General features: G+C 37.7%; 1 pseudogene; it reads left to right on the top strand.

Annotated features, from left to right (window-relative positions):
* The first annotated feature begins 11,728 nt into the window (after positions 1–11,728).
* On the top strand, positions 11,729–13,102 carry LOC143661056 (non-POU domain-containing octamer-binding protein pseudogene; annotated as a pseudogene).
* The last annotated feature ends 567 nt before the right edge of the window (positions 13,103–13,669 follow it).

Here is a 13,669-nt window from a genome sequence, read left to right as displayed (position 1 = left end):
ACAAGCTGTGGTATGCACATACTATGGAATATTACATAGCTGTAAGACAGAATAAAGTCATAAAGCATGTAACAACATGGATGAAGCTTGAGGACATTATGCTGAGTGAGATTAGCCAGAAACAAAAGGACAAATACCGTATGGTCTCACTAATATAAACTAACATTAATGAGCGAACTTGGAGAAATGAAATTAAGAAAACAGGTTATGGAGTAGCCAAGATGGTGACATAGCTAGGTGTGGGATTTAGTTCATCCTCCAGAACAGCTACTAAATAACCAGGAATAGTACAGAACAACTCCTGGGGCCACGTCAGTGTCTGGACACACAGTGTACCCCAGTCTGGACCAGCTAGACCAGCTACTAGCCCCCCAGAACCATGAGTTCCTCAAGCTGTGGCAGCCAGCACCCTTCCCCCACAGGCTGCTTCCCAGAGGGGAAAGGAAAGGGACTTACCAGCAGCAGGGTTTGAGTGCAACTAAGCTTCAATTGTGGAATTAGTTCACAAATTCTGACTACTAAAAAGCTTCAGTTGTGGAATTAGTTCACAAATTCTGACTACTAAAAATAGGCCCCCAGCTCAGGTGAATCTGGTCAAAGGGGAGGTTGCTGATTTTTGCCCCGGCACTGAGGGGGCAGGGCTGACAGAAAAAGATAAAAGAAAAAAAGAAATAGAGAATTTTTGGATTGGATAGCACATAATACTTGAAAGGGTCTGGGCTATGAAGGAAAGGAGTGGGCACATAGGATCTGAAAGTACACTAAGCAACATACCAACTTATGCTCTTGATTGGCAAACCTGAGGAATGGGGGTCCTGCTCTGAGAAGGATTTTTCTCTTTCTTTCTTTTTCTTTTCTTGTGACTGTGTTTCTACAAAGGCTGGACTGTCTTTGGATACAGCAGCAGGGTTTCTCAGGCTGCAACTGCCCCAGGCATAGGCAGAAACAAGCTTGTTGGAGAGCTTGTCTGGAGCTTGTGCCTTCCCCAGAAGAGGGGTGGGGCCCGGCTCAGGTGGAATCCCTCCCTCAAGGAATTCAGACCCCAGGGCTTGGAAATTTGAAGCAATTAAAGCCAGCCTACAACCTCTCCTCTGTCTCCACCACACCCCCAGCAAGGAGAGTCTGCTGTTACAGGTGGGACCCACAGGCAGACAAGAGCCACATGCTGGACAGAATAGGAAAATCACAGAGTCCAGAGACTTCACAAGAAAGTTTTTCAACCTGCTGGGTCTCACCAACAGGGAAAACTGATGCAGGTGACACTTACCTCCTGACAGGAGGCCAGTTGGGTCTGGGAAAATCTGGCTGGGATCTATAATACCTAAATAGACCTTCCTAAGGGTGTGGGGGAAAAGGCACCATACAGGCAGGGTAAGAAACAAGAACTGAAAAATACTGCTTTGTTAAACCTAACTAAGCTAGTGGTCCAGAATAAGCTGGACTGAATGTTGAATAACAGATAGACACCAAAGTCATCCAGCAAGAAAATCTTAGGTAAGAGAAGTGAAAACAATCTCCAGAATAAACTAATTAAGGTAATTAAATGCCTAGATGCCAGCAAAACATAATGAATCACACTAGGAAAATTGAAGATATGGCCCAGTCAAAGGAACAAACCAACAATTCAAATGACATACAGGAGTTGAAACAATTAATTCAGAATGTTCAAACAGACATGGAAAACCTCATCAAAAATCAAATGAATGAATTGAGGGAGGATATAAAGAAGGCAAGGAATGAACAAAAAGAAGGAATTGAAAATCTGAAAAAACAAATCACAGAGCATATAGGAATGAAAGGCACAGTAGAAGAAATGAAAAAAACAATGAAAACCTACAATGTCAGATTTCAAGAGGCAGAAGATAGGATTAGTGAACTGGAGGATGGAGCATCTGAAATCTAACAAGCAAGAGAAAATAGAGGGAAAAGCATGGAAAAATATGAGCAGGGACTCAGGGAATTAAATGACAACATGAGGTGCACAAATATACGTGTTATGGGTGTCCCAGAAGGAGAAGAGAAGGGAAAAGGAGGAGAAAAACTAATGGAGGAAATTATCACGGAAAATTTCTCAACTCTTAAGACTTAAAATTACAGATCTAAGAAGTGCAGCATACCCCAAACAGAATAGATTCAAACAGACATACTCCAAAACACTTACTAATCAGAATCTCAGATGTCAAAGAGAAAGAGAGAATCTTGAAAGCAGCAAGAGAAAAGCAATTCACCACATACAAGGGAAGACCAGTAAGACTGTGTGTAGATTTCTCAGCAGAAATCATGGAGGCAAGAAGACAGTGGGATGGTATATTTAAATTACTAAAAGAGAAAAACTGCCAACCAAGAATTCTATACACAGCAAAACTGTCCTTCGAAAATGAGGGAGAAATTAAAACATTTTCAGGCAAAAAAAATCACTGAGAGATTTTGAGACCAAGAGACCAGCTCTGCAAGAAATACTAAATGGAGCACTAGAGGTAGATACAAAAAGTCAGGAGAGAGAGGTGTGGAGAAGAGTGTAGAAATGAAGACTATCAGTAAAGATAAAAAGAAGAAAAATTAGATATGACATACAAAATCCAAAAGGCAAAACAGTAGAAGAAAGTACTACCTGCACAGTAATAACACTAAATGTTAATGGATTGAACTCCCCAATCAAAAGACATAAACTGGCAGAATGGATTAAAAAACAGGACCCATCTATATGCTGTCTACACATTTTAGACCCAAAGATAAATATAGGGTTGAAAGTGAAAGGTTGGGAAAGGATATTTCATGCAAATAACAATCATAAAAGAGCAGGAGTACCTATACTAATCCAACAAATTAGACTTCAAATGTAAAACAATTAAAAGAGACAAAGAAGGACACTATGTATTAATAAAAGGAACAATCCAATAAGAATACATAACAATCATAAATATTTATGCACTGAGTCAGAATGCTCCAATATACATGAGGCAAACACTGAAAAGAGAAATAGACACATCTACCATAATAGTTGGAGACTTCAATTCCCCACTCTCATGAATGGACAGAACATCTAGACAGAGGATCAATACAGAAACAGAGAATTTGAATAATATAATAAATGAGCTACACTTAACAGATATTTATAAAACATTACACTCTATAACAGCAGGATACAACTTTTTCTCAAGTGCTCATGGATCATTCTGAAGGATAGAACATATGCTGGGTCACAAAGCAAGTCTCAATAAATATAAAAAGATTGAAATCATACAAAATGCTTTCTCAGATCATAAAGGAATGAAGCTGGAAATCAATAATAGGCAGAGTGCTAGAAAATTCACAAACATGTGAAGGCACAACAACACACTCTTAAACAACCAGTGGATCAAGGAAGAAATTACAAGAGAAATCAGTAAATATCTTGAGGCAAATGAAAATGAAAACACAATGTATCAAAATTTATGGGGTACAGCAAAGGCAGTGCTAAGAGGAAAATTTATTGCCTTAAATGCCTATATCAAAAAAGAAGAGAGGGCAAAAATTGATGAAGTAACTGTCCACTTGAAAGAACTAGAGAAAGAACAGCAAACTAACCCCAAAGCAATCAAAAGGAAAGAAATAATGAAGATTAGAGCAGAAATAAATGAAATTGAGAACATGAAAACAATTGAGAAAATTAAAAAAAAAAAAAACAGAAGTTGGTTCTATGAGAAAATCAATAAAGTTGATGGACCCTTAATGAGGTTGACAAAAAGAAGAGAGAAGATGCAAAAAATATATAATCAGAAATAGAAGAGGAAACATAACCACTGGCCCCACAGAAATAAAGGAAGTAAGGAGAGGATACTATGAACAACTTTATGCTAATAAACTAGACAATGTAAATGAAATGGACAACTTTCTAGAAAGGTATGAACGACCAACATTGACTCAAGAAGAAATAGACGAAAAAAAAATTTTTAAATATAAAAATTAAAAAAAAGAAGAAATAGACAGCCTCAACAAACCAATCACAAGTAAAGAAATTGAATCAGCCATTAAGAAGCTCCCCAAAAAGAAAAGTCCAGGACCAGATGGTTTCACATGTGAATTCTACCAAACATTCAAGAAAGAATTAGTATCAATCCTGCTCAAACTCTTCAAAAAAACTAAAGAGGAGGGAAAGCTACCTAACTCATTCTACAAAGCCAACTTCACCCTCATACCAAAGCCAGACAAAGATATCACAGAAAAAGAAAACTACAGACCAATCTCTCCAATGAATATAGATGCAAAAATCCTCAACAGAATTCTAGCAAATTGAATCCAGCAGCACATTAGAAGAATTATACATCATGACCAAGTAGGATTCATCCCATGTATACAAGGATGGTTCAACATAAGAAATCAATTAATGTAATATACCATATCGACAAATCAAAGCAGAAAAACCACATGATCATCTAGATTGATGCAGAAAAGGAATTTGACAAAATTCAACATCCTTTCCTGTTGAAAACACTTCAAAGGATAGGAATAAAAGGGAACTTCTTCAACATGATAGAGGGACTATATGAAAAACCCACAGCTAACATCATCTTCAATGGGGAAAAACTGAAAATTTTCCCCCTAAGATCAGGAACAAGACAAGGATCTCCACCATCACCACTGTTATTCAACATTGTGCTGGAAGTTCTAGCCGGAGCAATTAGACAAGAAAAAGAAATACAAGGCATCAAAATTGGAACAGAAGAAGTAAAATTCTCAGTGTTTGCAGATGATATGATACTGTATGTCGAAAACCCTGAAAAATCCACAGCAAAACTACTAGAGCTAATAAATGAGTACAGCAAATTAGCAGGTTACAAGATCAACACTCAAAAATCTGTAGTGTTTCTATACGATAGTAATGAACAATCTGAGGGGGAAATCAAGAAATGAATTCCATTTACAATTGCAGCCAAAAGAATAAAATACTTAAGAATAAATTTAACTAAAGAGATGAAAGACTGACACAAAGAAAACTACAAGAAATTGTTAAAAGAAATCAGAGAGAGAAAAAAACAAACAAAAAAAAAGAAATAAGAAAAAAATAACAAAAAGAAACAAAATAAAAAATGAAAAAAAGAAAAGAAATCACAGAAGACCTAAATAAATGGAAGGGCATATCATGTTCATGGGTTGGAAGACTAAATGTAGTTAAGATGTCAATTCGACCTGAATTGATTTACAGATTCAGTGCAATACAAATTAAAATTCCAACAACTTACTTTTCAGAAATTGAAAAACCAATAACCAAATTTATCTGGAAGGGCAGGGTGCCCTGAATAGCTAAAAGTATTCTGAGAAAAAAAAATGACATTGGGGGTCTCACACTCCCTGACTTTAAAGCATATTATGAAGCTACAGTGGTCAAAACAACATGGTACTGGCGTAAAGATAGATATACTGACCAATGTAATAGAATATAGTGTTCAGATATAGACCCTCTCATCTGTGGAGAATTGATCTTTGATAAGGCGGTCAAGCCAACTCACCTGGGACAGAACAGTCTCTTCAATAAATGGTGCCTAGAGAATTGGATATCCATATGCAAAAGAATGAAAGAGGACCCGTATCTCACACCCTATACAAAAGTTAACTCAAAATGGATCAAAGACCTAAACATTAGATCTAAGACCATAAAACTGTTATAAGAAATTGTAGGGAGATATCTTACAAATCTTATACTAGGAGGCAGTTTCCTAGACCTTACACCCAAAGCATGAACATTGAAGAAAGAAAAAAAGAAATGGGAACTCTTCAAAATTAAACACTTTTGTGCATCAAAGTACTTTGTCAAGAAAGTAAAAAGGCAGACTACACAATGGGAGACAATATTTGGAAATGATATATCAGATAAAGTTCTAGTATCCAGAATTAAAAAAATAAAAAATAAAAAAATAAAAGGCAGACAACCCAGTTACAAAATGGGCAAAAGACTTGAACAGACACTTCTCAGAAGAGGAAATGCAAATGGCCAAAAGACACATGAAAAGATGCTCAACTTCTCTGGCTATTTGGGAAATGCAATCAAAACCACAATGAGCTATCATCTCACACCCACCAGAATGGTCATTATCAATAAAACAGAAAATGACAAGTTCTGGAGAGGATGTGGAGAAAGAGGCAAATTTATACTGTTGGTGGGAATGTCAAATGGTACAACCACTGTGGAACGTAGTTTGGTGGTTCCTCAGGAAGCTAAATATAGAATTCCCATATGACCTTGCAATGTCATGTTAGGTGTCTACTCAGAGGACATGAGGACAAGGACACAAACAGATACTTGCACACCAATGTTTATAGCAGCTTTACAGTTGCAAGAGATGGAAACAGCCAAAATGTCCATCAACAGACGAGTGACTAAACAAACTGTGGTGTACACATACAATGGAATATTATGCAGCTATAAGACAGAATAAAGTTATAAAGTATGTAACAAACTGGATGGACCTTAAGGGCATTATGCTGAGTGAGTTTAGCCAGAAACAAAAGGACAAATACTGTATGGCCTCACTGATATGAACTGACATTAGTAAAAAAACTTGGAGAATTTCACTGGTAACAGAGACCATCAGGAGATAGAAATATGTTAAGATATTGGATAATTGGAGCTGAAGAGATACAGATTGTGCAACAGGATTGACTACAAAAACTCAGAAATGGACAGCACGATACTATCTAACTGTAATACAATTGTGATAAAACACTGAATGAAGCTGCATGTGAGAATGATAGAGGGAGGAGGGCTGGAGGCACAAATGAAATCAGAAAGAAAGGTGATAAAGACTGAGATGGTATAATCTGGGAATTTCTAGAGTGTATAATGATAGTGACTAAATGTACAAATCTAAAAAATATTTTTGCATGAGGAAGAACATAAGAATGTCATTATGCAGGGTGTTGAAAATAGATTGTAATTAATATTTAAAAATTTTAACTTATGTGTGAGACTAAAGCAAAAAAATGTTTATTTGGTACAAAATTTATATTTTGACTAGTGTATTTCCTTATATAACTTATGTAAACAGCTTAATTGAACACCACAAGTACATGGGACATTGAGTAGGGCATGAGATTTTGTTGGTTTGTCCAGAGTGATACCCCGATATATCCCAGAGTGATTTGAACAGTGAATAAAAAAGTATTTGCAAAGTCCCCTTGGGGGAATGGTGAGAAAAAGGGAAAATTCAACTTCCCCCAGTTGAATTCTTGATAGTCTCACAAGCAGTGGGGACAACCTAAGCAATAGGCTGAGCCCCCAGTCCTGAGGTTTGTTCATATGAAACTTAACTCCACAAAGGATAGGTCAAGCCTACTTAAAATTAGGCCTAAGAGTCACCCCCAAGAGAATGTCTTTTGTTTCTCAGATGTGGCCTCTCTCTCCAGCCAACACAACAAGCAAACTCACTGTCCTCCCCCTCTCTATGTGAGACATGACTCGCAGGGGTGTGGACCTTCCTGGCAATGTGGGACAGAAATCCTAGAATGAGCTGAGACTCAGCATCAAAGGATTGAGAAAACCTGCTCTTCCAAAAGAGTGAAATGAGACGAAATAAAGTGTCAATGGCTGAGAGATTCCGAACAGAGTCGAAAGGTCATCCTAGAGGTTATCCTAACATATTAAATAAATATCACCTTCTTAGTCAAGATGTAATGGAGAGGCTAGAGGGAACTGCCTGAAAATGTAGAGCTGTGTTCCAGTAGCCATGTTTCTTGAAGATGATTTTATAATGATATAGCTTTCACTATATCATTATATACACTTAGTGTATATTACATACACTAATCACTAAGTGACTGTGTGATTGTGAAAAACTAGTGCCTGATGCTCCTTTTATCTACCTTATCAACAGATGAGTAAAACTAATGGAATAAAAATAAATAATGGGGGGAACAAATGTTAGAATAAATTTAGATTGAAATGCTAGTGATCAATGAAAGTGAGGGGTAAGGGGTATGGTAGGTATGAATTTTTTTCTGTTTTCTTTTTATTTCTTTTTCTGAATTGATGCAAATGTTCTAAGAAATTATCATGATGATGAATATGCAACTATGTGATGATATTATGAATTACTGATTATATATGTAGAACGGAATGATCATAATTTTTTAAAAACACAAGTTATCAGGGGATACAAATAGAGTAGAGATTGGGCAATTGGTGCTGAAGGAATACAGATTGTGCAACAGGACTGATTGTAAAAATTCAGAAATGGATAGAACAATACTACCTGATTGTAGCATAATAATATAAGTACCTAATGAAGCCGAATGTATGATAGAAGGAGAGGGGCTGGAGGTGCATACAAAACCAGAGGGAAAGATAGAGAATAAAGCTGAGATGGTATAATTTAGGTACATCTAGAGTGGGCAATTATGGTGATTAAATGTATAAATAAAAAAACATTTTTGCAAGAGGGAGAATGAATGAATGTCAATATTTCAGGGTGCTGAAAATAAATGGTATATGGGAAAAAGTACAATCAATGCAAGCTAGGATCTACAGTCAACAGTAACATTGTAATATGCTTCCACTGAATGTAATAAAGGCATTATGCCAAAACTAAAGGTAAAAAAAAGAAAAAAATTAAAGGCAGGGGGCATGGGGAAGGGTCATGGATTCTTTGTGAAAGAAAAGGAAATGTCTTCAGATATATTATGGTGGTGAAGGCGTGTCTATACACTTCAGTTGGATTTGCATGACATATGAATAAAGCTGTTTTAAAATGAACGGAGAAATAAGTGCTAGAGAAAATGCAGAGAAAGAGATGTACCTATTCACTGCCAGTAGAGAAAGTGAGAGGTGCAACCCCTTGGAGGGCAGTTTGATGGTTCCACAGGAGGCTAATGATGGGTTGCCATATGATCCTGAAACCCCATTGCTCAGTATATACCTGGAGAAACTGAGTGTGAGTACACAAATGGACATTTGCACACTGGTGTCTATGGTGGCAGTGTTTGCAATCCACAATGGATGGAGGTTTCCTAAAGGCACAATGACTGAGAAATGGAAGGGGGAATTATGGTGTATGCATACAGTGGACTACTGAGTACCTACAAGAAGGAATGAAGTTGTGAGGCATGCAACTAGGTGAATGAACTTTAAGGACTGTATGTTGAATGAAATGTCAGAAACAAAAACGCAAAATTATCAGGTCTCACTCATATGGACTAACTCTAATATAAAAACTCAGTGAACCTAAGTCAAGAGCATGGGTTATCAGGTTGGGTCCTATTGTAAGAGGTCCGATATTGCAAGCTCTTACAGCACTCATATATATTTACAAGTTGTAACTGTTATTTTTAAATTCTCAGATACTGAGCTGTTTGTTTATAATTCATTGTTCCCAGAAACTTCAGGAATTTATGTGACACCTGAGACTCATAATTAGAGCTCTGAAGCTGTGAATGTCAGCAGTACCCCATACAGAAACTGTAAAAAGTTGAAAAAGGGATCTGACTTTGAGTAGAGATAAGAATGAAACTGATCTGGATAGGACTAAGGTAATTCAGAATGCAGGGTAAAGGATGATATTGTCCATATTTTAAAACTTCAACTTCTGTATGAGACCAAAGGGAGAGATGTTTATTTGGTGGAAAATTTATATTTTGGATAGTGCATTTCTTAATTTAGCTTGTATGGTCAGTTTAGTTAAACACCATAAGTACATGGAATCTTGAATAGAGCGTGAGACTTTGTTGGTTTGTCCAGATTAGTATGATGCCCCAATATATCCCAGAGCAACTTGGGCAGTGAGAAAAAGAAGTATTTGCAAGGTCCCCTTGGTGCACTGGGGAGAAAGAAGGAAATATTCAACTTTCCCATTTGGAGAATTTCTGATATTCTCACAGGCAGTGGAGACAACCAAATCAACAGGCTGAGCCCTCGATCTTGGGGTTCACCCTATGAAACTTATTCCTGCAAAAGATAGGCTAAGCCTACTTAAAATTATGCCTAAGAGTCATCCCCAGAGAACTTCTTTTATTGGTCAGATGTGGCCTCTCCCTCTCTCTAAATGAACTCATCAAGAGAACTCACTGCCCTTTTCCCCTATGTGGGACATAACTCCCAGGGGTGTAAATCTCCCTGGCAATGTGGTACAGAAATCCTGGGATGAGACGGGACCTGGAATCAAAGGACTGAGAAAGCCTTCTTGACCAAAAGAGGGAAGAGAGAAATGAGACAAAATTAACTTTCAGTGGCTGAGAGATTTCAAGCAGAGTCAATAAGTTATCCTGGAGGTTATTCTTACACATTATATAGATATCCCTTTTTAGTTTATAGTATATTGGAATGGCTAGAGGAAAGTACCTGAAACTGTTGAGCTCTGTTCCAGTGGCTATGATTCTTGAAAATGATTGTATAATGGTGTATCTTTTACAATATGACTGTGTGATTGTGAAAACCTTGTGTCTGATGCTCTTTTTATCTAGGGTATGGACAGATAAGTTTAAAAAAATGGATAAAAATAAACAAATAATGGGGGGACAAAGGTTAAAATAAATTGGGTAGATGGAAATACTAGTGGTCAGTGAGAGGAAAGGGCAATGAGTATGGTATGTTAGAGGTTTTCTTTTTTCTTTTTATTTATTTTTCTGGAGTAATACAAATAGTCTGAAAATTATCATGGTGAGGAATACACAACTATGTGATGATAATGTCAGCCACTGATTGTACACCATGTGTGCATTGTTTGTATGTTAAGATTTATCAATAAAACTATTTTAAAAAATTAAATTAAAAAGGCATTCAAATTGGAAAGGAAGAAGTAACACTTCCACTGATTGCAGATGACATGATCTTATATGTAGAAACTCTGAAAAATTTACCAAGAAGCTACTGGAGCAAATAAATGAGTACAGTAAAGTGGTAGGATACAAGATCCACACACAAGAAACAATTGTGTTTCTATACACCAGTAATGGTCAATCTGAGGAGGAAATCAAGAAAAAAATTCCATTTACAATAGCAACCAAAGTAATCAAATATTTAGGAATAAATTTAATAGGATATAAAGAACCTATATACAGAAAACTACAAATAGTGCTAAAAGAAATCAAGGAAGGGTAAATACATAGAAGGACATACTATATTCATGGATTGGAAGACTAAATATTGTTAAGATGTCAACCCTACCCAAATTTATTTATAGATTTAATGCAATACTTATAAAATACCAACAACTTACTTTGCAAAAATAGAAAAACCAGTAATCAAATTTATTTTCAAGGTCAGGGAGTACTGAATAGCTAAAAATTTCTTGAGGAAGAAAAATGAAGTGGGAAGTCTCACACCACCTGACTTTGAACCATATTTCAAACAACAGTGGTCAAAACTGTGTGGTACTAGAATAAAGACAGATGTATTGACCAGTAGAATCAAACAGAATGTGCATAGGTGGACTCTCTTATCTATATCCAATTGATGTTTGATAAGGCCGTCAAGTCAACTCAACTGGGCAGAGCACCTCTTCAACAAATGGTGCTTGGAGAATGGCTATTCATATCCAAAAGAATGAAAGGGGACCCCTATTTCACACCTTATATAAAAATTAACTCAAAATGGATCAAAGACCTAAACATTAGAGCTAAGACCATAAAAGGTTTAGAAGAAAATGTAGGGAAAGCATCGCCATTACTTTGAAGAGAAAACAGTCGGTAGAGAAATCCAAGTTTGAAGGGACTTGGGAGATACTTGGTTACCTTCTCCAATCAAAGGTGAGAAGTAGAAATGCAGAACAATAAAACCTTTAACTTGGGGAAGCAAAACCATACTCCGAGGAAGCATCATTGGCACCACCCACAGCACCACCCACAGCAACCATAGAAGCAGCCACCACTACCATCAATACCTATAAATAGACAATAGGCCAGTAGCCAAAATGAAGACTTTACTACTGACCTGAAGAATTTTAGGAAAACAGAAAAGAAGACCTTCACCCAACGTAGTCATCTCTTTGGGTGATCTTCCTCCTGATATCACTGAGGAGGAAATGATGAAACTGTTTGAAAAATATTGGAAAGCATACAAGGTCTTCACTCATAAGGATAAAGACTTTGGCTTTATCTGCCTGGAAACACAAACCATAGCAGAGATTGCCAACCTGGAACTAGACAATATGCCACTCCGTGGAAAGCAGCTGCGTGTGCATTTTGCTTGCCATAGTGCATCCCTTACAGTCAGAAATCTTCCTGTGTACGTGTCCGGTGAACTGTTGGAGGACTTTTCTGTGTTTGGTCAGGTGGTGAGTGCTGTAGTCACTGTGGATGATGGAGAAAGGCCCTTAGCAAAAGGCACTATTGAGCTCTCAGGGAAGACAGTTGCTTGGAAAGCTCTGAACAGATGTAGTGAAGGCTCCTTTCTGCTAGCCACATTTCCTCAATCTGTGGCTGTGGAGCCCGCGGACCAGTTAGATGATGAAGAGGGACTTCCAGAGAAGCTGGTTATAAAGAACCAGCAATTTCACAAGGAGCTAGAGCAGCCACCCAGGTTTGCATAGCCTGGCTCTTTTGAGTATGAGTACGCCATGCATTGGAAGACGCTCACTGAGTTGAGAAGCAGTAGCAAGAACAAATGGACCACAACATCAAGGAAGCTCATGAGAAACTGGAAATAGAGATAGAGGCTGCTCACTGTGAACACCAGGTCATGCTAATGAGGAAGGATTTGATGAGGCACCAAGAACTTCAGAGAATGGAGGAACTTACAAGAGGTGCAAAAAACAAAAGCAACTGGAGCTCAGGCAAGAGAAGGAATGCAGACACTGTGAGATAAAGATGCAATGCCAGCAGGAAGAAATAAAGTGGAGACATGAAGGAGTCAAGGGAACCTTTCCTGATGCGAGAAAGCAGGAGGCCAGTTGGCTATGGGAAGTGCTACAGGCATAAACAACAGAAGTGCCATGCCTCCTATTACTGTGCCAGCTGGTACTCCAGCTCCTCCAGAACCAGCCACCATGATGCCAGATGGAACTTTGGGATTAATCCCACCAACAAGTGAATGCTTTGGCCAAGCTGCTACAATGGAAGGAATTGGGCAATTGGTGGAACCTCTCCTACATTTAACCGTGCAGCTCCTGGAGCTGAATTTGCTCCAAACAAATGACACTGATACTGATAAAGTTGTAGTGTCTAGTTTCCCAAAACCCTTAAAAGAAGGACCCTTTTTGGACTAGCCAAAACTCTTCCCTGGAGGAACTCCCTGGAAGAATTCTGCCTAGTCCCAATAGTTAGGTTTTTCCTTTTTTTACTACTCTAGGGAGACCTAGGGCAAGTGAGGGAGGGTGGTATTTAACAAAAATCAGTTAAGGGTGGTACATTATTTAACAAATCAGTTCTGTGTGGTGCATTCATGAAGCCTCATAAATTATTGATGCTGAGGGCCTGGGTGAACCATGGTAAAAATGGATCCCGTTAGAACCCTATTGATCTTGATCATTCCATTCTTTGTCCATGCTGTTCTGTTTGTTTTTTATCCTTATATTCCCTGTCCTCCAACCTGAGACACTGACACATATACTACAAAAAACAAAAAAAGTTTGCTAGCTGCTGGAATGCAATATACCAGAAACGGAATGACTTTTAAAAAGGGGAATTTAATGAGTTGCTAGTTTACAGTTCTAAGTCTGAGAAAATGTCCCAATTAAAACAAGTCTATAGAAATGTCCAATCA

Source organism: Tamandua tetradactyla, chromosome 2, assembly GCF_023851605.1.
Source record: "Tamandua tetradactyla isolate mTamTet1 chromosome 2, mTamTet1.pri, whole genome shotgun sequence".
Taxonomy (NCBI): domain Eukaryota; kingdom Metazoa; phylum Chordata; class Mammalia; order Pilosa; family Myrmecophagidae; genus Tamandua; species Tamandua tetradactyla.
The sequence above is the reverse complement of the archived record's forward strand: the minus strand, read 5'-3'. Positions and strand labels throughout refer to the sequence as shown.